This window comes from Rana temporaria, chromosome 3 (genome assembly GCF_905171775.1).
Source record: "Rana temporaria chromosome 3, aRanTem1.1, whole genome shotgun sequence".
Lineage (NCBI taxonomy): Eukaryota > Metazoa > Chordata > Amphibia > Anura > Ranidae > Rana > Rana temporaria.
The window spans coordinates 161,789,078-161,806,026 of record NC_053491.1 but is presented as its reverse complement, the minus strand read 5'-3'; the positions used below and the strand labels follow the sequence as shown (position 1 = coordinate 161,806,026).

The window sequence follows — 16,949 nt, the reverse complement described above, 5'->3', positions numbered from 1 at the left end:
TACACACGACCGAGTTTCTCGGCAAAAACCAGCAAGAAACTTGCTGGGATTTCTTTTTGCCGAGGAAACCGGTCGTGTGTACATTTTTCGACGAGGAAACTGTCGAGGATCCCCTCAAGCCAAAAAGAGAGTATGTCTTCATACGTGCCATAGCCGGTCGTCAATCATCCTCCCTCCTGATAGGAACGCCCATTCCCCGCGGGGAGTCGGAATCTTCTATATAGCATTGCACAGTGAGTACGGGGCTAAAAAAATCAATACAGGCATACTGTAGCTCGCGCTACTATGCCTAATTTAATGCTATTAAAAAAAAATGTTTTATTAGGGTGAACCACCGCTTTAAAGCAGAACTTCACTCTCTCAATCAACAAAGACTATTTTGAATCCTCATGCTAGCAGTATTAGTAAATAGATAGGAAAATATTGTATACTTACTTGTTTTGAACTTTTTTGTTTCATTTCTTCAGTTACTTCCTGGTTTCCAGGTCTAGACAAATGATGTCATAAACCCCAAGAGTCTTCAGGAGAGGAGGAGGGGTTTTCTCAATTTGTCACACCCTCCTGCCTGCATGCCTGAGCTAAGGGCAGATGGATTGCAGGACGTAAATGCCACATGAATCATCTTCCCTTACTCAAGATGGCCACGGCTAGAACTCTACAGGGTGTTTTTCAGAGTGATTTCATAGCAAAATAAATAATGTAGACTAATGGCTGGATGAGAGAGTTTGCTTTGAATATTAACAATTAATTAAATAGTGTTTTTGGTTGGTGGTGTTCAGATGCTATGAAGATCTGCTGAAGTGTTAGCTGGAGTTCAGCTTCTATTTGTTTTTCAAGCCAATGCAAAGCTGGCCATACACTAGCAGATTTTTGAACAAACATCCAAAAATAATTTTTAGTGAATTCAATAACATGTAAATTCAATGAATTCTATTACATGACCAATGACATTTGAAAGTACAGTAAAACCTTGGATTGCGAGTATAATTCGCTCCAATTCGTATAATTCTTGATTCGTATAATTCGTTCCAGAAATATGCTTGTAATCCAAAGCACTTGTATATCAAAGCAAATTTTCCCATAAGAAATAATGAAAACTCAAATTAATCGTTCTACAACGACAAATTTGCTTGGAATCTAGGAGCCAGCTAAAAAAGTTAGGAGCCAGAAAACGCACCCCGTCCCGACGAGCTTGCGCGCAGAAGCGAACACATATGTGAGCAGCGCCCGCATATATAAACGGTGTTCAAACCACACATGTGAGATATCGCTGCAATTGGTAGAGCGAGAGCAATAATTCTAGCCCTAGACCTCCTCTGTAACTCAAAACATGCAACCTGTAGATTTTTTTAAACTTTGCCTATGAAGATTTTAAAGGGTAAAAGTTTGTCGGCATTCCACGAGCAGACGCAATTTTGAAGCGTGACATGTTGGGTATGAATTTACTCGGCGTAACATTATCTTTCATAATATTAAAAAAAATGGGGATAACTTTACTGTTGTCTTATTTTTTAATTAAAAAAAGTGTAATTTTTTCCCCAAAAAGTGCGCTTGTAAGACCGCTGCGCAAATACAGCGTGACAGAAAGTATTGCAACGATCGCCATTTTATTCTCTAGGGTGTTAGGATAAAAAATATATATAATGTTTGGGGGTTCTAATTAGAGGGAAGAAGATGGCAGTGAAAATAGTGAAAAATTACATTAGAATTGCTGTTTAACTTGTAATGCTTAACTTGTAATACCAACGGCCACCACCAGATGGCGCCAGCTCACATCTGTTGGTAATAACTTGTAATATCAACGGCTCACCACCAGATGGCGCCAGCTCACAAAAAAAAAAAAAAATTTTTTTTTATTTGCCTACCTTCCAAGCCAAGTCGCCAGGACACTATTTCTAGTCGCCATGGCGACCTGGCACCCGGGATTTGTCGATCCCTGATTTAATCATAGGTTCAGTTTATAATTCATATAAAAAGATTATAGCAATGTGATAGGTTGTGTTACCATAAAACGTCCATACACAAATGGAAGCCTCCACAAGAGGATTAGAAGAAAAATCCAGCAGGAGCTACAGAGTATAAAAAAGAAGAGAGACGCCTCTAAGTGTAGCAATATTTTGCTAAATGTTGTACCTTCATTAAATGTAATCATAGTGCTACACTTAGAGGCACCTCTCTTCTTTTTTTCTACGCAGTTGTGATATGACGCTATTTGTATATCAAGACATCGCTTGTATATCAAAACGCTCTCAAACCAAGTTACTCTTCAAAAAATATTCATTCAGTTTTGAAACAAATGGACTTTCTGAACGATAACCACATTCAGAGTTAGTAATTTGTTTGTTCGAGAAATATTTTCCATCCTACTCCTTGTTACTGTTGGTGAAAATAAACATTTAAAAGCCAATAACCATTAGAAAATTGAACGATCGTTGTTAAAACTAAAGTTTTCAAACAAAACTCTACTAGTGTATGGGCAGATAAAATCTGTTGGGGGCAATGTAATGGTGGCCATGTACACCTAAAGTGGATGTAAACCCAACATTTTTTTTTTTTTTTTTTTTTTTGATGTCACAATGTAGAGTATAAGATTTCCTATCACCTGTGCCCAGTCTTGCCACACAGAGTTAATCCAGCTCTGAGCAATCCTCTTTTATTGTTCAGTGAAAATTAACAGACTTCCAGATAAAACCCTGTCTAAATAAAAAGTCATTTCCTTTCTCCTTGCTTTGAGTGACAGGTTATTTACATATCTAGCTTGGACATGTTTATCATATGTTATGTTATGTTTATCATAATATGAGGTGATCCACAGTATAAAAAGTGAGAAATCCACCCCTCCCCCACATAACACATCCTGGTAATATACAATGAACTGTGAATCACCTCATATTATGATAAACATAACATATGATAAACATGTCCAAGCTAGATATGTAAATAACCTGTCACTCAAAGCAAGGAGAGAGGAAAGGACTTTTTATATAGACAGGGCTTTATCTGGAAGTCTGTTCATTTTCACTGAACAATAAAAGAGGATTGCTCAGAGCTGGATTAACTCTGTGTGGCAAGACTGGGCACAGATGATAGGAAATCTTATACTCTACATTGTGACATAAAAAAAAAAAATAATAATTGGGTTTACATCCACTTTAAAGTTTATTATCAGATTGATGTGCCATTTGATCAAAACAACTGATTTAGAACACATCGATTAGAAATAACATCTCTTTGGGCCTATTTAGATCCAATCAAACGAATTCAAGCCACCAGGGCAGAAAAATGATTACCTAATCGTTTTGAATCACTCAGCAGCACTGAAATAATTTGATCATAAACTGGAAGGTATTCCAATCACTCAGGATATGTGGTTGCATGGTGGAAAAAGAGGCGACTGAAACTTCCAACTGTCAATCCAACTCCACTTCCCTGTGCGTGTCAAATAGATGGATTGTTGCTGACTGCTGATAGTTTATTCGTATCAGAAGAGATCGAAAAGACATTGATCATTTAATGGTGTATATGGCCACCATAAGGCTCCATATTTCTATGGAGTAAACCCCAGCAGCAGAAATCTACTGATCTCCTTGTGCAAGGTTTTAGGTGCGAGCGAATAGCTGTGACTGCTGAGCCTGTGCACTGCAATGACAGGCTGGAGACCACAACTATTCAAGCCTGTTCAGACAGACAGCGAACACCTCTGGTGTAGCCGCCTCTGCGAATGCATCCTAACACTACCATCTCCTCATATTGATAGTGCTGCTGTCCAAAGGTGTCTCCCTTGCTCCCCTCATGGAGTAGAGACACTTTATGCCCCCGTTTACACCGGGTGTGACTGGGACAAAAATTTGGCCCTGGACTTCATCCAGACTGGCCCACTTTGACAGGTCTCTCCTAGGGCGGCCGGACAACTCCCGCCCCCCCCCCAGCCACCCAAGCCCCCTCTCATCCTTTCACCCAGGGCAAAGAATCAGTTCAGTGCCCCCCCCCCCCCCATGGGACAAGATTAGGCAGAAGTGAGAAACTCCCAGGCCATAGCTGTTGAGTCAGCTGTCTGTCCCCCTCCCCCGTGCTCCTTCTGGTTCCCCCTGCTTCTCTGTTCCCCCCAGGTGAGCACCGCAAGAAGGGAGAGGAGGTGAGCGCTGCAGGGAGGGAGAGGAGCAGAGGGGGGCGGCGGTCCACTGTCACTGAAGCTGGCCCACTGAGCCATCGGCCCACCGGGAAACTCCTGGTAGTCCCAATGGCCAGTCCATCACTGGGTGTGACTTCAAAGTGGTGCTTAATGCAACTTTAGTGCGATTTCTGGCAATGTACTGGAACTTTGCTATGTCCAATCAAAAAGTACAGTGTGTGACATAATTAGTTACCCTTTTAACACATTTGCTGGTCATTAAAAAATAAGAAAAATAAAAACTGTGTGGGGGTCCCCCCGAGGAGCATGCAGGAAAAGGGGGGGGTGAGTGAGCGGCCTATGGGTCTAGTTTGGATTTTGGGGGGGCACACAATTGTTTTCCTCAGTTTTAAATGTTAGTGTGGGGGTCCCCTTAAAATCAATGCCAGACCCAAAGGGCCCCACACAGTTTTTTTTTCCTCAATTTTAAATTTGTCTGCAATTTTGTTTACATTCAGCTGTCAGCGGGGAACATGTTGCTTTTGTTTTGTGAAAAAAATTACCAGTAGGAAAAGGGTTAAAAAAAAGTGAAAAATGTATCAAAGTCACGCTGATATGAACACAGGTGCAACTTCAGGGCGATTTACATTAGAATCTATAAGGCCCCTTTCACACTGGGGCGGGAGACCCGGTGGCGGTATAGCGCCACTAAAAATAGCGGCGCTATAACGTTGGAATTGCTGCAGGATTCGGGCGCTAGCGGTGTGGTATTAACCCCCGCTAGCGGCCGATAAAGGGTTAATATCGCGGTTTACCATTGTTTTAAATGGGAAGGAGCGGTAAAGGAGCGGTATACACACCGCTCCTCTCACCGCTCCAAAGATGCTGCTTGCAGATTTTTTTCTCTCCTGCCAGTGCATCGCCTCAGTGTGAAAGCCCTCAGGCTTTCACATTGAGAAGGCTGGGCAGGGGTTTTTCAGGCGGTATTTAGGCGCTATTTTTAGCGCTATACCGCCTGAAAAACTCCTCACTGTGAAAGGGGCCTAAGAGATAAATCAGAAAAAATTACTACATGAACTACTTTCAAAACACACCAAGTTGCACCTATTAAGACAGAGCCATAGAAATACATTAGGTGTGATTTCAGGTGTGATTTGGAAATGGCATGTCACACCTGAAATTGCACCGGTGTGAATGAGAACTAAGACAGGGTGTTACTGGACGGATCTGGACTGGATGGGAAAAAAAATGCAGCCACAAGGCTCTCTCAGCTGAGAGCCTGAGCCAGCCCCTCCGGATCCCTCCACAGCCCAGTCCTCCAGTGAGCGCTGGAGGGGAAGACACTCTCTGCTCAGAGCAGACCGAGAACTAAACAATCAGCTGCCATGTGATCGCTCAGTCCCTTGTCTTAGGGCTGGCGAGGAACCGCTGCTGTTTCACAGTGATGCTACGACGATAGAGGTGAGAAAGTATGCTTGTTTTTTGTTTTTTTTTAAATCCCACCCTCCTCTTTTTAATATAAACATTTTTTTTTTAAAGTGTAAAAGAAAAAACATTATTTTTATTTTATTTTTCATTAAAGCACCCCCATCCCCCTGTGCAAATGCAAATGTGCCACACATATGAAGTATCACTGCAAATATCAGAGTGAGAATAATAATTCTAGCATCAGACCTCACATTTAACCCTGTAAAGCGTTGTCTATGGAGATATTTAGGTACCGTAGTTAGTCACCATTTCACGCCAAATCTGGACATGTTTTATTTATCGGCGTATACCGCGCCTTTTTTTGCCCTGAAAATCAGGGCAAAATCGTGGGTGCGCGATATACGCCGATACCCGCTTTCCCGCGCCGAGTTTGAATTCTGCGCCGGCATATACCGAGCGCAGTACACTCGTGTATAGTCGGGCAGGCTCGGCTCCTCTCGCGCTAACGTCCTGGACGTACAGGACGTGAGCGCGAGAGTAGCCGAGCCTGCCCCGACAATACACGAGTGTACTGCGCTCGGTATATGCCGGCGCAGTATTCAAACTCGGCGCGGGAAAGCAGGGATCGAGCGGGGAGGACCCTGCAGAATGACACCGCACCCGACGAAGAGGACACCCGAAGCCGCAGACGCACAAGACACCAAAACTGTAAGTACTAAAATGTTTTTTTACAGGAATGTCGGGTCCACTTTAGGGGTGCACGCTATACGCCGGAGCGCGCAATACCCCGATAAATATGGTATCTATTTACTCGGCACATCATGGAGTCAATTCACTAATAATGGAATAACAGCTGAAAAATGCTGTAAAATAACGCATGCAGTAAATCATTCTGAAATGTGCAATTCACTAAGAATTTGATGTTAAATAACTATGTGGTAACCTTTCACACTTGGGCGATCTGCAGACGTTTTTTTTTTTTTTCGTAGCTTTTATTTCATTTTTTTATGTTACACATTTTTGGAGCGGCGCCATTCATTGGAACGGGCTTCCCTCCACTCCAAAAACACTCCAAAAGAAGCTCATGTACCAAATCTTGGCACAGAGCCAGAAGAGTTCGTATATGCGATATTCGCCACAATTGTAGGGCGATTTGCCGCTCGACAATCGCAGCAAAATCGCCCCGCGTTTGGGGCGCCATTAGGAAAATAATGCCATCGCGCACACGATTCCGGAACGCCAAGGTGTGAATGGAGGCTTAGTGAATTGACCTCCATCTTTTATAGTTTACAGAAGTGGCGGTTATATTGGGTTGGTTGTGCACTAAAATGCTTTTGGTATTTTTTCCTCAAAATTTGCATTTGATAAATGACTGTGCAAAGATTGTGTGACATAAAAAATTGCAGCAGCCACCATTTTATTCTCCAGGGTCGCTCCTGCCAGATAATAGATTGCGTTTGGGGGTTCTAAGTAATTTTCTAGCCAAAAAAAGGTCTGCTTTTACATGTACTGTATGTGAAAATGTTCAAAATTGCCCTCAGACAGCAAGTAGTTCCAGCTGAGATTAGATGTAGTTTTGTCTAGATAAGGAACAATGTATCCAATAGCAGGGCAGCCTGCTGATACAATGTGACAGAAATCATAGGAGTACCAAGTGCAGAAGCAGGACTGACACACACTGCAGTTCCCACAGACAGTGAGCGCCCCCAGTGATGTCCTATACTTTCAGTGTTGTGCTCTCAGTGCTACTATATGCTATCAGGGACGTGCTTTCAGTGCTGTGCTCGCTATGCTATACTTTCAGTAATGTGCTCTCAGTGCTAAGCTTTCAGTGCTGTGCTCTCAGTGCTATACTTTTAGTGATGTGCTATCAGTGCTGTATTTTCAGTGATGTGCTCTCAGTGCTAAGCTTTCAGTGATGTGCTCTCAGTGCTAAGCTTTCAGTGCTGTGCTCTCAGTGCTATACCTTTAGTGATGTGCTCTTAGTGCTATACTTTTAGTGATGTGCTCTCAGTGATATACTTTTAGTGATGTGCTCTCAGTGATATACTTTCAGTGATGTGCTCTCAGTGCTATGCTTTCAATTATGTACTCTAAGTGCTACTGTTTGCTGTCAGTGATTTGCTCTCAGTACTAAGCTTTCAATGCTGTGCTCTCAGTGCTATACTTTCAGTAATGTGCTCTCAGTGCTGTACTCTCAGTGCTACTGTTTGCTGTCAGTGATGTGCTCTCAGTGCTATACTTTCAGTGCTATGCTTTCAATGATGTGCTCTCAGTGCTATACTTTCAATGCTGTGCTCTCAGTGCTATACTTTCAGTGATGTGCTTTCAGTGCTGTACTTTCAGTGCTACTGTTTGCTGTCAGTGATGTGCTCTCAGTGCTATACTTTAGTGCCATGCTTTCAATGCTGTGCTCTCAGTGCTATACTTCCAGTGCTATGCTTTCAGTGATGTGCTCTCAGTACTATACTTTCAGTGCTATGCTTTCAATGCTGTGCTCTCAGTGCTATACTTTCAGTGCTATGCTTTCAATGCTGTGCTCTCAGTGCTATACTTTCAGTGCTATGCTTTCAGTTATGTACTCTCAGTGCTACTGTTTGCTGTCAGTGATGTGCTCTCAGTACTAAGCTTTCAATGATGTGCTCTCAGTGCTATACTTTCAGTGATGTGCTCTCAGTGCTACTGTTTGCTGTCAGTGATGTGCTCTCAGTGCTATACTTTCAGTGCTATGCTTTCAGTGATGTGCTCTCAGTGCTATACTTTCAGTGCTATGCTTTCAATGCTGTGCTCTCAGTGCTATGCTTTCAGTGATGTGCTCTCAGTGCTATACTTTCAGTGCTATGCTTTCAATGCTGTGCTCTCAGTGCTATACTTTCAGTGATGTGCTTTCAATGCTGTGCTATACTTTCAATGCTGTACCCTCAGTGCTATACTTTCAGTGCTATGCTTTCAATGCTGTGCTCTCTGTGCTATGCTTTCAATGCGGTGCTCTCAGTGCTATACTTTCAGTGCTATGCTTTCAATGCTGTGCTCTCAGTGCTATACTTTCAGTGCTATGCTTTCAATGCTGTGCTCTCAGTGCTATACTTTCAGTGATGTGCTTTCAATGCTGTGCTCTCAGTGCTATACTTTCAATGCTGTACCCTCAGTGCTATACTTTCAGTGCTATGCTTTCAATGCTGTGCTCTCTGTGCTATGCTTTCAATGCTGTGCTCTCAGTGCTATACTTTCAGTGCTATGCTTTCAATGCTGTGCTCTCAGTGCTATACTTTCAGTGCTATACTTTCAATGCTGTGCTCTCCGTGCTATGCTTTCAGTGCTCTGTTGTCAGTGTTGTAGTGTCAGTGCTGTCAGTGTAGAGTGTGGGGCTGTGTGACCTGCAGCCATTTGTGTCCATGCAGCTGTGTGTCACCGAACACTCATTCATTGCACAGCACACAACACACTCCGCATTCCTCCCTCCGCTATGACAGCTCCACACAACTCCACAAACTTGCCGACAAGTCCACTTACTTGAGGTCGCAGTGTTGTGTGGCCCCTGGGAGGAGTACGAGGGGCCACATTGGTGACATGAGGAGTGGAGGGCCCCGCACTGCTCTTCCTGGACTCGCGGAGCCTCTTGTGTTTTGCAGAGATCTCAGCTGCCCAGACAGTCCGAGCTGGGAAAGGACCGCCGGGCGCATGCGCACTACGCCTGCCCGCTTATTGTTGGTTCCTCCAAGATATTTGATAACCAGGAGCGCACTGCTAGGAATAACTCACCCCACAATTCCGGCTTCTCCCAGGACTTCTCCAAACACAACACTGTGTTCAATGGCATGCCTGACAATGCTGAGACTGGCCTTCCAGCAACGGATTTCTATATTGGTTGTGGAAAGTCAAACATGTATTTATATCTTATAGACTAGAGGAACTCCCAATATAAGGAGTCTTCGACTTTCCTAGCCAAGGCACCACATTGTACAATGTAAAAACTAAACAAATAGCTTTATACATATATTGTAGGAGATAACAGTACAGGTCATTTACAGTCACACTTGTGCGACAAGTCGCAGCCCATTCATTTCAGTGATATCCATTCACGTCAATGCAATTAAAAGTCGCAGCGGTTTTAAAAAGGTGCCTGAACCACTTTGATGCGACTTAGGTCCAGAGAATGTGAAGTCGGATCAAAGTCACATTGGAAAGTGTGAATGGAGCCTTATTCTTACAAAGCACATACACCTTCGTACATACTGACTAGTATTCCAGCATTTCTATTCTCCCTCATTCACCTAAAGGGACCCCAGTGCTGACAAACAGGGGCAGGGTGGGGTAAATAATGACCCTTGGGAACCCAATATCCTCCCTATCAATCTATCATGTCCCATAGACAAAGCAGAAAGTCACAGGAAATCCCTCAATGAGTATCACCAAAAATAGTGTCCCCATTGGAAATGTCCTCCTTTGTTCCTGTTCCAGTGACAACCCAAAATGAGTGATTTTCCACTGTCACTTTTTATTATAGCGGTTGGAAAAACAGAGAGAATGAAGATCCCTAACAGGGGCACAGACAGCAAAAAAACTGGCAGGAGTTCTAATCCCACTCCATGCATACACATATATGCAGCCTCTCGGCAAATGGGCTTTAGCGCTGAGAGACCACATTTATGCAGTCCTATGTAAACGCATTACCGTGCTGAGAGTGCGCTCCCGGCATGCACTCTCTACAGTAATATCGGCAGATACCAGAAAGCTCCTGATGCAAAATTGTGATCCGCAGCGTTACAATCATATGACCAACCGTGACTGCCAGTTGGTCACATGATCGGAATGCCAGCCTCTGCCTCTGGCCATATAGAACCTCTTAAAGGGCCAGGGGGTGGCAGTGGGAAGGGGGTTATGGGGTTGTAAACCCTCAAGGTTTTTCACCTTAATCCATTCTATACATCAAGGTGATAAAACCTCCTGTGGTGAAGCTGCTCCCCAGAGCCCCCTTTTTACTTACCTGAACCCGATCTTTCCAGCGATAGGGATGAGCACAGCAGCTCAAGCTGGTGTTTCGGGTTCTGATTGGATAGATTTATAAAAGTGCAGCCATTGGCTCCCGCTGCTGTCAATCAAATACAATGATGTGGGGGCGGAGGGCGGGGCCGAGTCCTGCTGTCTGTGTCAAAAGACGCAGCAGCAGGACATGGAAGCGCGCCCGCACAAGTGCCCAGAGAGAGAGTGGCTCTCCAATGGGGCACTCGAGAAGAGGAGGAGCCCAGAGCACCGCGCTGAGGGATCACAGAAGAGGAGGATCGGGGCCACTCTGTGCAAAGCCAACTGCACAGAGGAGGTAAGTATGACATGTTTATTAAAAAAAAAAAAAAAACTTTAGATATCCTTTAAAGCAGAACTTTACTCTCTCAGTTAACATTGACTATTTTAATCCTTATGCTGCTAGAATTCCTAAATAGATAGGGGCGTTTATCATATTTACTTGTTTTAAACTTTTTCTTTACAATTTTTCAGTTACTTTCTGGTTTCCCAACCTAACCAAATGATGTCATACATCCCCGGACGTAACGTGCGTACGGGCCCCCCTGGAGCAGAGAACCGGGGGGGGGGGGGTCTGCCGCGAATTGAGAAGCGGTGGGGGCCGTGAATTGAAAAGCAAGGGGGTGCCACGAATTGAAAAGCGGGGGTTTGGGTGCTGACTAACAAAAAAAAGGGGGGTTGCCCTGGGGCCCCTTACAAAAAAATAAAAAAACAATATTACAAAAATTATAAAAAAAGGGGGGGGGGGGGTGGGTAGCCTCTGGGCACTTTAATAAAAAGAAAAAAGAAATATATATTTTTTTAATATATATAAGAAAAAAGGGGGGTAGCCATCCGGGGCCCTGGGGACCTCTGGGCCTTTTAATAATGATAACAAAAAACATATATATATATATATATATATATATATATATATATATATATATATATATAAAATATTTATAAAAAAAGGGGGGGGGTTCCATCTGGGGCCCTGGGAACCTCTGGGACCTTTAATATAAAAGAAATAAAAAATATATTTTTTTTTTTAAAAAGGGGGGTTGCCATCCGGGCCCCTTACAGGTGTACTGCTTGTACCCCCCTGATGGCATATGGATTCCAGGAAGTAAATGCTACACAAATCATCTGTCCGTACTCAAGATGGCCACAGCCAGAAATGCTAGGGAGTGTTTAAAGTGGTTGTAAACCCTTACAGACCACTTTAACCTCCCTGGTGGTATGATTATGTCAGATTTTTTATGCTGAAAGCGGTACAATTATTTTGCATGGAAATTTGGTGTTTTATATTGTAGGCCTGTAATTCTTAGAAATAATTCACTTAAATCTGACCAAACAAGAGTCTAGTAGACATCTGGGTATGATAAAGTTTGAAACACAAAATCATAAATTATAATATAATAAATTACTATAAATAATTGTAACAAATAATAATATAATAATTATAATAAAATAAATTTCCCCACTATTCACTATCGCTCAATTCTGCATGTGTTTTTATTTACTATCGCTGTTTTCTAGCTGGTCTCAAACCACTTTTGACACAAAGGGACACTTTTTGGTTGCTTTGCACAATCTCCAGTTTCCAGGCAGAAAGAACAGTCTTTATTATAAAAAAAAGTGCATGCAGGGCACTGGGCAGACCACTAGGGACAAAGGGGGTGTGTATTTATTTTATACAGTACTGTAATCTGTAATCCCGGCTGCTAGGCTAGTGAGAGAGGCCTATCCGGGTGCACAATACTCATCTGGCTAGAGTGGCGATGAAAGCTGTGTTACTGGAAACAGGAGTTTTTCCGGACAGAAGTTGTGCACCTGAACCTACTACCTGTTACCCTTTCACCTCTTCAACTACTTCTTTTAATCTTTTACCAAGTTCGACAAATAAAGCAAAGAAAAAGAAGTCTAAAGTGTGGACATTGAACTTTTTCTCAACTCTTATCTGATACCCTAGACAGCGAGGGAATAGAGGTAACATGCCGCTCAAAACAAACCAGCAGCTCCTTCGGGGGTAGTGCTACATGTGTATTGAGTGTTTTTACTTTTTTGAATTTGGCACCGATCTCCGCCCCCCGTGTGTCGTAACGTCGCAGGGAACGGAGTTCAGAGGCACTCGGGGCACTGTGTGAATCGAGCGAGGAGACAGCTCGCTCACACAGCAGAGACACATCGCAGGATCCAGGGGACAAGGTAAGTAATTATGCCTGGATACTACGATGCGATCCCGAGTCTGGCTTGGGGGTTATCGCTAATGGTACTGAAATTCCACCCCGAGCCAGACTCGGGAATACCGCCAGGGGGGTTAGCCTACAGGTAAGCCTAGATTAAGGCTTACCTGTAGGTCCAATAAATATCTCCTTAACCTCCCTGGCGGTATGATTATGTCAGATTTTTGGGTCTCAAAGCGGTACAATTGTTTTGCATAGAAATTTGGCGTTTTATATTGTAGGCCTGTAATTCTTAGGAATAACTCACTTAAAGTGGAGGTTCACCCGAAAAGTACATTTTTAACATTAGATTGATGCTCATTTTGTCAAGGGGAATCGGGTAGTTTTTTTAAAATCGAAGCCGTACTTACCGTTTTAGAGAGCGATCTTCTCCGCCGCTTCCGGGTATGGTCTTCGGGACTGGGCGTTCCTATTTGATTGACAGGCTTCCAACAGGCTTCCGACGGTTGCATCTATCGCGTCACGATTTTCCGAAAGTAGCCGAACGTCGGTGCGCAGGCGCCGTATAGAGCTGCACCGACGTTCGGCTTCTTTCGGCTAGTCGTGACACGATGTATGCGACCGTCGGAAGCCTGTCAATCAAATAGGAACGCCCAGTCCCGAAGACCATACCCGGAAGCGGCGAAGAAGATCGCTCTCTAAAACGGTAAGTACGGCTTAAATTTTTAAAAAAATACCCGATTCCCCTTGACAAAATGAGCATCAATCTAAGGTTAAAAAAAAAAATTTCGGGTGAACTCCCGCTTTAAAGGGGGTTTAAAGGTAATTTTTTTCCCCCTAAATAGCTTCCTTTACCTTAGTGCAGTTGTCCTTATTTCTTCTGAGAAATCCTCACTTCCTGTTCTTCTGTCTGTAACTACACACTGTAATGCAAGGCTTTCTTCCTGGTGTGGAGAAAGCCTCTTGAGGGAGGAGGGGGCGAGCAGGAGTGTCAGGACACTCTCTACTTTGCAGATAGAGAAAGGAGCTGTGTGTTAGTGGGCGTCCTGACACTCCTGCTCGCCCCCTCAAGAGGCTTTCTCCACATCAGGGAGAAAGCCTTGCATCACTGTGTGTAGTTACAGACAGAAGAACAGGACGTGAGGATTTCTCAGAAGAAATAAGGACATTTAAAAGCAAAATCAAAGAATGAGGTAAGTGAAAGAGGACTGCACTAAGGAAGCTATTTAGGGGGGGGAAAAAATACCTTTACAACCCTTTTAAGTCTGTCCAAACAAGAGTCTAGTAGACATCCCGGGTATGATAAAGTTTGAAACACAAAATCATAAATTATAATATAACTATAAATAATTATAAAAAAAAGAATAATGTAATAATTATAATAAAATTATTTTCCCCACTATTCACTATCGCTCAATTCTGCATGTGTTCTTATTTACTATTGCTGTTTTCTAGCTGGTCTCAAACCACTTTTGACATAAAGGGACACTTTTTGGTTGCCATGGACAATCTCTAGTTTCCAGGCAGAAAGAACAGTATATATAAAATAAAACTGCATGCAGGGCACTGGAGAAAACACTAGAGACAAAGGGGATATGAAATTATTTCATACAGTAATGTAATCTGTAAGATTACAGTGTACTGTATGTATTGTGAATTTTGTCATTTTTGAATTTGCCACCAGGCTCCGCCCCTGTGCGTCACGACACTCGCAGGGAACGGCGCCTGACACATAGGCATCGGGCGGAGGACACAGCCCACAGACATAGTGAGGGGACATCGCAGGATCCTGGGGACAAGTTGAGTATACTGCACCAGGATCCTGCAATGCAATCCCGAGTGTGGCTCGGGGTTACCGCTAATCGTACTGAAATTTAACCCCGAGCCACACTCGGGAATACTGCCAGGGAGGTTAACCTACACATTAAGGAGATATTTTCCAAAAAAGGGGCACCGATGTCTCGCAAGATTACAGCCTGCATTCTCCTGTGTTCACTGCATTTGTAGATTGCTTCTCTTCTCACTAGGAGAAGTAGGGTAGCCACTTTTTCTTCAAGCCAAACCCAAACATTTTGCGGCACAGGGTAAAGTATTTTTTTTTGCAGTAAACACTGTAGGTTTATGAAAGACCTGGGGCACATTTGGGTGCCCCAAAAAGAGTATTAATGTGGCGAGCAGGCATGCAGGCGTGTGGGGTGCCATGGCAAACAGTGGCTGTGGCCAAATTGCTCTTGCTGACATAATCACGTCATCATTCAGTGATACCAAACCTGCCCACAGACAGCTGCCCCAAGCTCCTGGACGGCAACAGATTTGTGTATGACTATCTCAGTTACTTGGGGAGCCACAGCCCAGTCTGAATAATGTGAAACCCCGACACATGATTCAAAACACGGACTGTCCGGGTGAATTCTGGACAGGTGACAAACCTAAGAAGAAGTGATGTACAATGTTTTATAAACTGGCACTCATAGGATAACTTTTTTCCTATGTGAATGGTGGTGATCTCTTCAGTTGTGAATTACTGCTGCTTAATAAATGTACACCATAATTCCCAGTGATTCAATGCAATCCAACTCAGTGTTCCATCGCGCGATCACACTCTTTGATTGTATCGAGGCACATCCCTAATGTACAAATGAAGAAGTGTCTTAAAGGGCACAGCTATACAGATGAGGGCACAGGCAGCTATACAGGCGAGGGCACAGCTACAGGAGTGCGATCACACGGTGGAGCACTGAGTTGGATTGCAGTAAATCACTGGGAATCATAAGAAGTTACGTGTGTGAAGATTTCATACTTTCATATGAACTGTATACTATATATGGTTTTTCAGCAAGATGGAACAATTTTTAGTTTGTTGGCAGTTTTTTGCACAAACAAGGTGGAGGATTACTTTATGTATGTGTATTGGTGATATTTTGATGAAAATATATTTTTAATGTGTACAGTTTTATTTATGTACATTATACACAGTGAGTAGATAAATTACAAGTGGTTTGTTTTAACCACTTGCTGACCAGGCCTTTTCTGGAACTTTTTGTTTATAAGTTTAAATTAGTATTGTTTAATACTATATATATATATATATATAATATTTTATTTAGCAGAGACCCAAGTCATTATTCAGGCCTATGGTTTAGAAAAGAAGATCCCTCCTTTTCGTAGTGCGTAGTGCTGCAGGCAGCAGTATAGATCCTCTGGCCTGATGGCGGTCTTATTCTGATCTGTGTGTCCCTCCCCTCAATTTTAGCATTGCTATGGGACATCCCATTAGGTAATTAAGGCTCTGTGTCCCATGATGTATGAGCAAGAAAATAGGATTTTTTTATACAGCTTACCTGTAAAATCCTTTTCTTGGGAATACATCACGGGACACAGAGCTCCCACCCCCCTTCAGGTTTATAAAGGGTTCCATTAGAGCAGTGGTTCTCAACCTGGGGGCTGGGACCCCCGAGGGGGTCAAATGATGATTTGTCAGGGGTCACCAAATCCTGGGCTGTTCCTGAATCCCGCACCGCTCTCCCAGCCTTTTTGTGGCCGCCCAGCAGAGCTGTACCTGGATCCCGCGGCTGCCCACTCAGCCTTTTTGCAGCTGCCCCTTCAGTTCACTGCATGGGTGGGAGGCAGAGACTAGAGGTTAGCTGACTGGTGAGGAATGTGAAGTGGGAGGGCCTGGAGGAGACCCTATCTCCTGATTTCAGCACAGGGGTCACTGCTACGAGACAACCCAAAGTCGCAGACACAGTGAGTAAGAATACCTGTGATTATAGTTGCCATTAAACGTCCTCACTACAACCTGGTTAGAGAGAGGAATGGGGAAAAAAAAAAACAAGAAATTAGGATAGAGAGAGAAAGGAGAACAAAGAGAAAGAGTGGTACATCCTAAAATGTACCATAAGGGTTTTTAATACTGTACGAGTGGAAGGACTCAGGGAGCACTAAATATCCGTGGGTTCGGGGCGCAAATTACTTATCTTGCCTTGGGTGCTGACAACCCACGCCAAGAAAATAATTTTAGTGTTAGGGCTCTTTCACATGGAGCGCCCGTACAGGTCCGCCTGTCAGTTTTTTTTGCGGACCTGTACGGGCGCTCCGTGCTCCTCTATGGAGCCACGGATGTCAGCGGTGACATGCCCGCTGACATCCGATCCGCCAAAGTGTGACGGAGGAAAACCCTACTTTTCCATCCTTCTGGCAGATCGAATCGGGTGAACACGGAC

At 43.6% G+C, this 16,949-nt stretch overlaps 1 protein-coding gene across 1 annotated transcript in view; it reads right to left on the bottom strand.

Annotated features, from left to right (window-relative positions):
* The window catches only part of TSPAN12 (tetraspanin 12), a 255,911-nt gene extending 246,686 nt beyond the window's left edge, over positions 1 to 9,225 (bottom strand). Inside the window, exon 1 of the mRNA XM_040343747.1 lies at positions 9,053 to 9,225. The gene's annotated coding sequence lies outside the window, so the exon portion shown is untranslated. The remainder of the gene's footprint in view (positions 1 to 9,052) is intronic.
* Between the last annotated feature and the right edge of the window lie 7,724 nt (positions 9,226 to 16,949).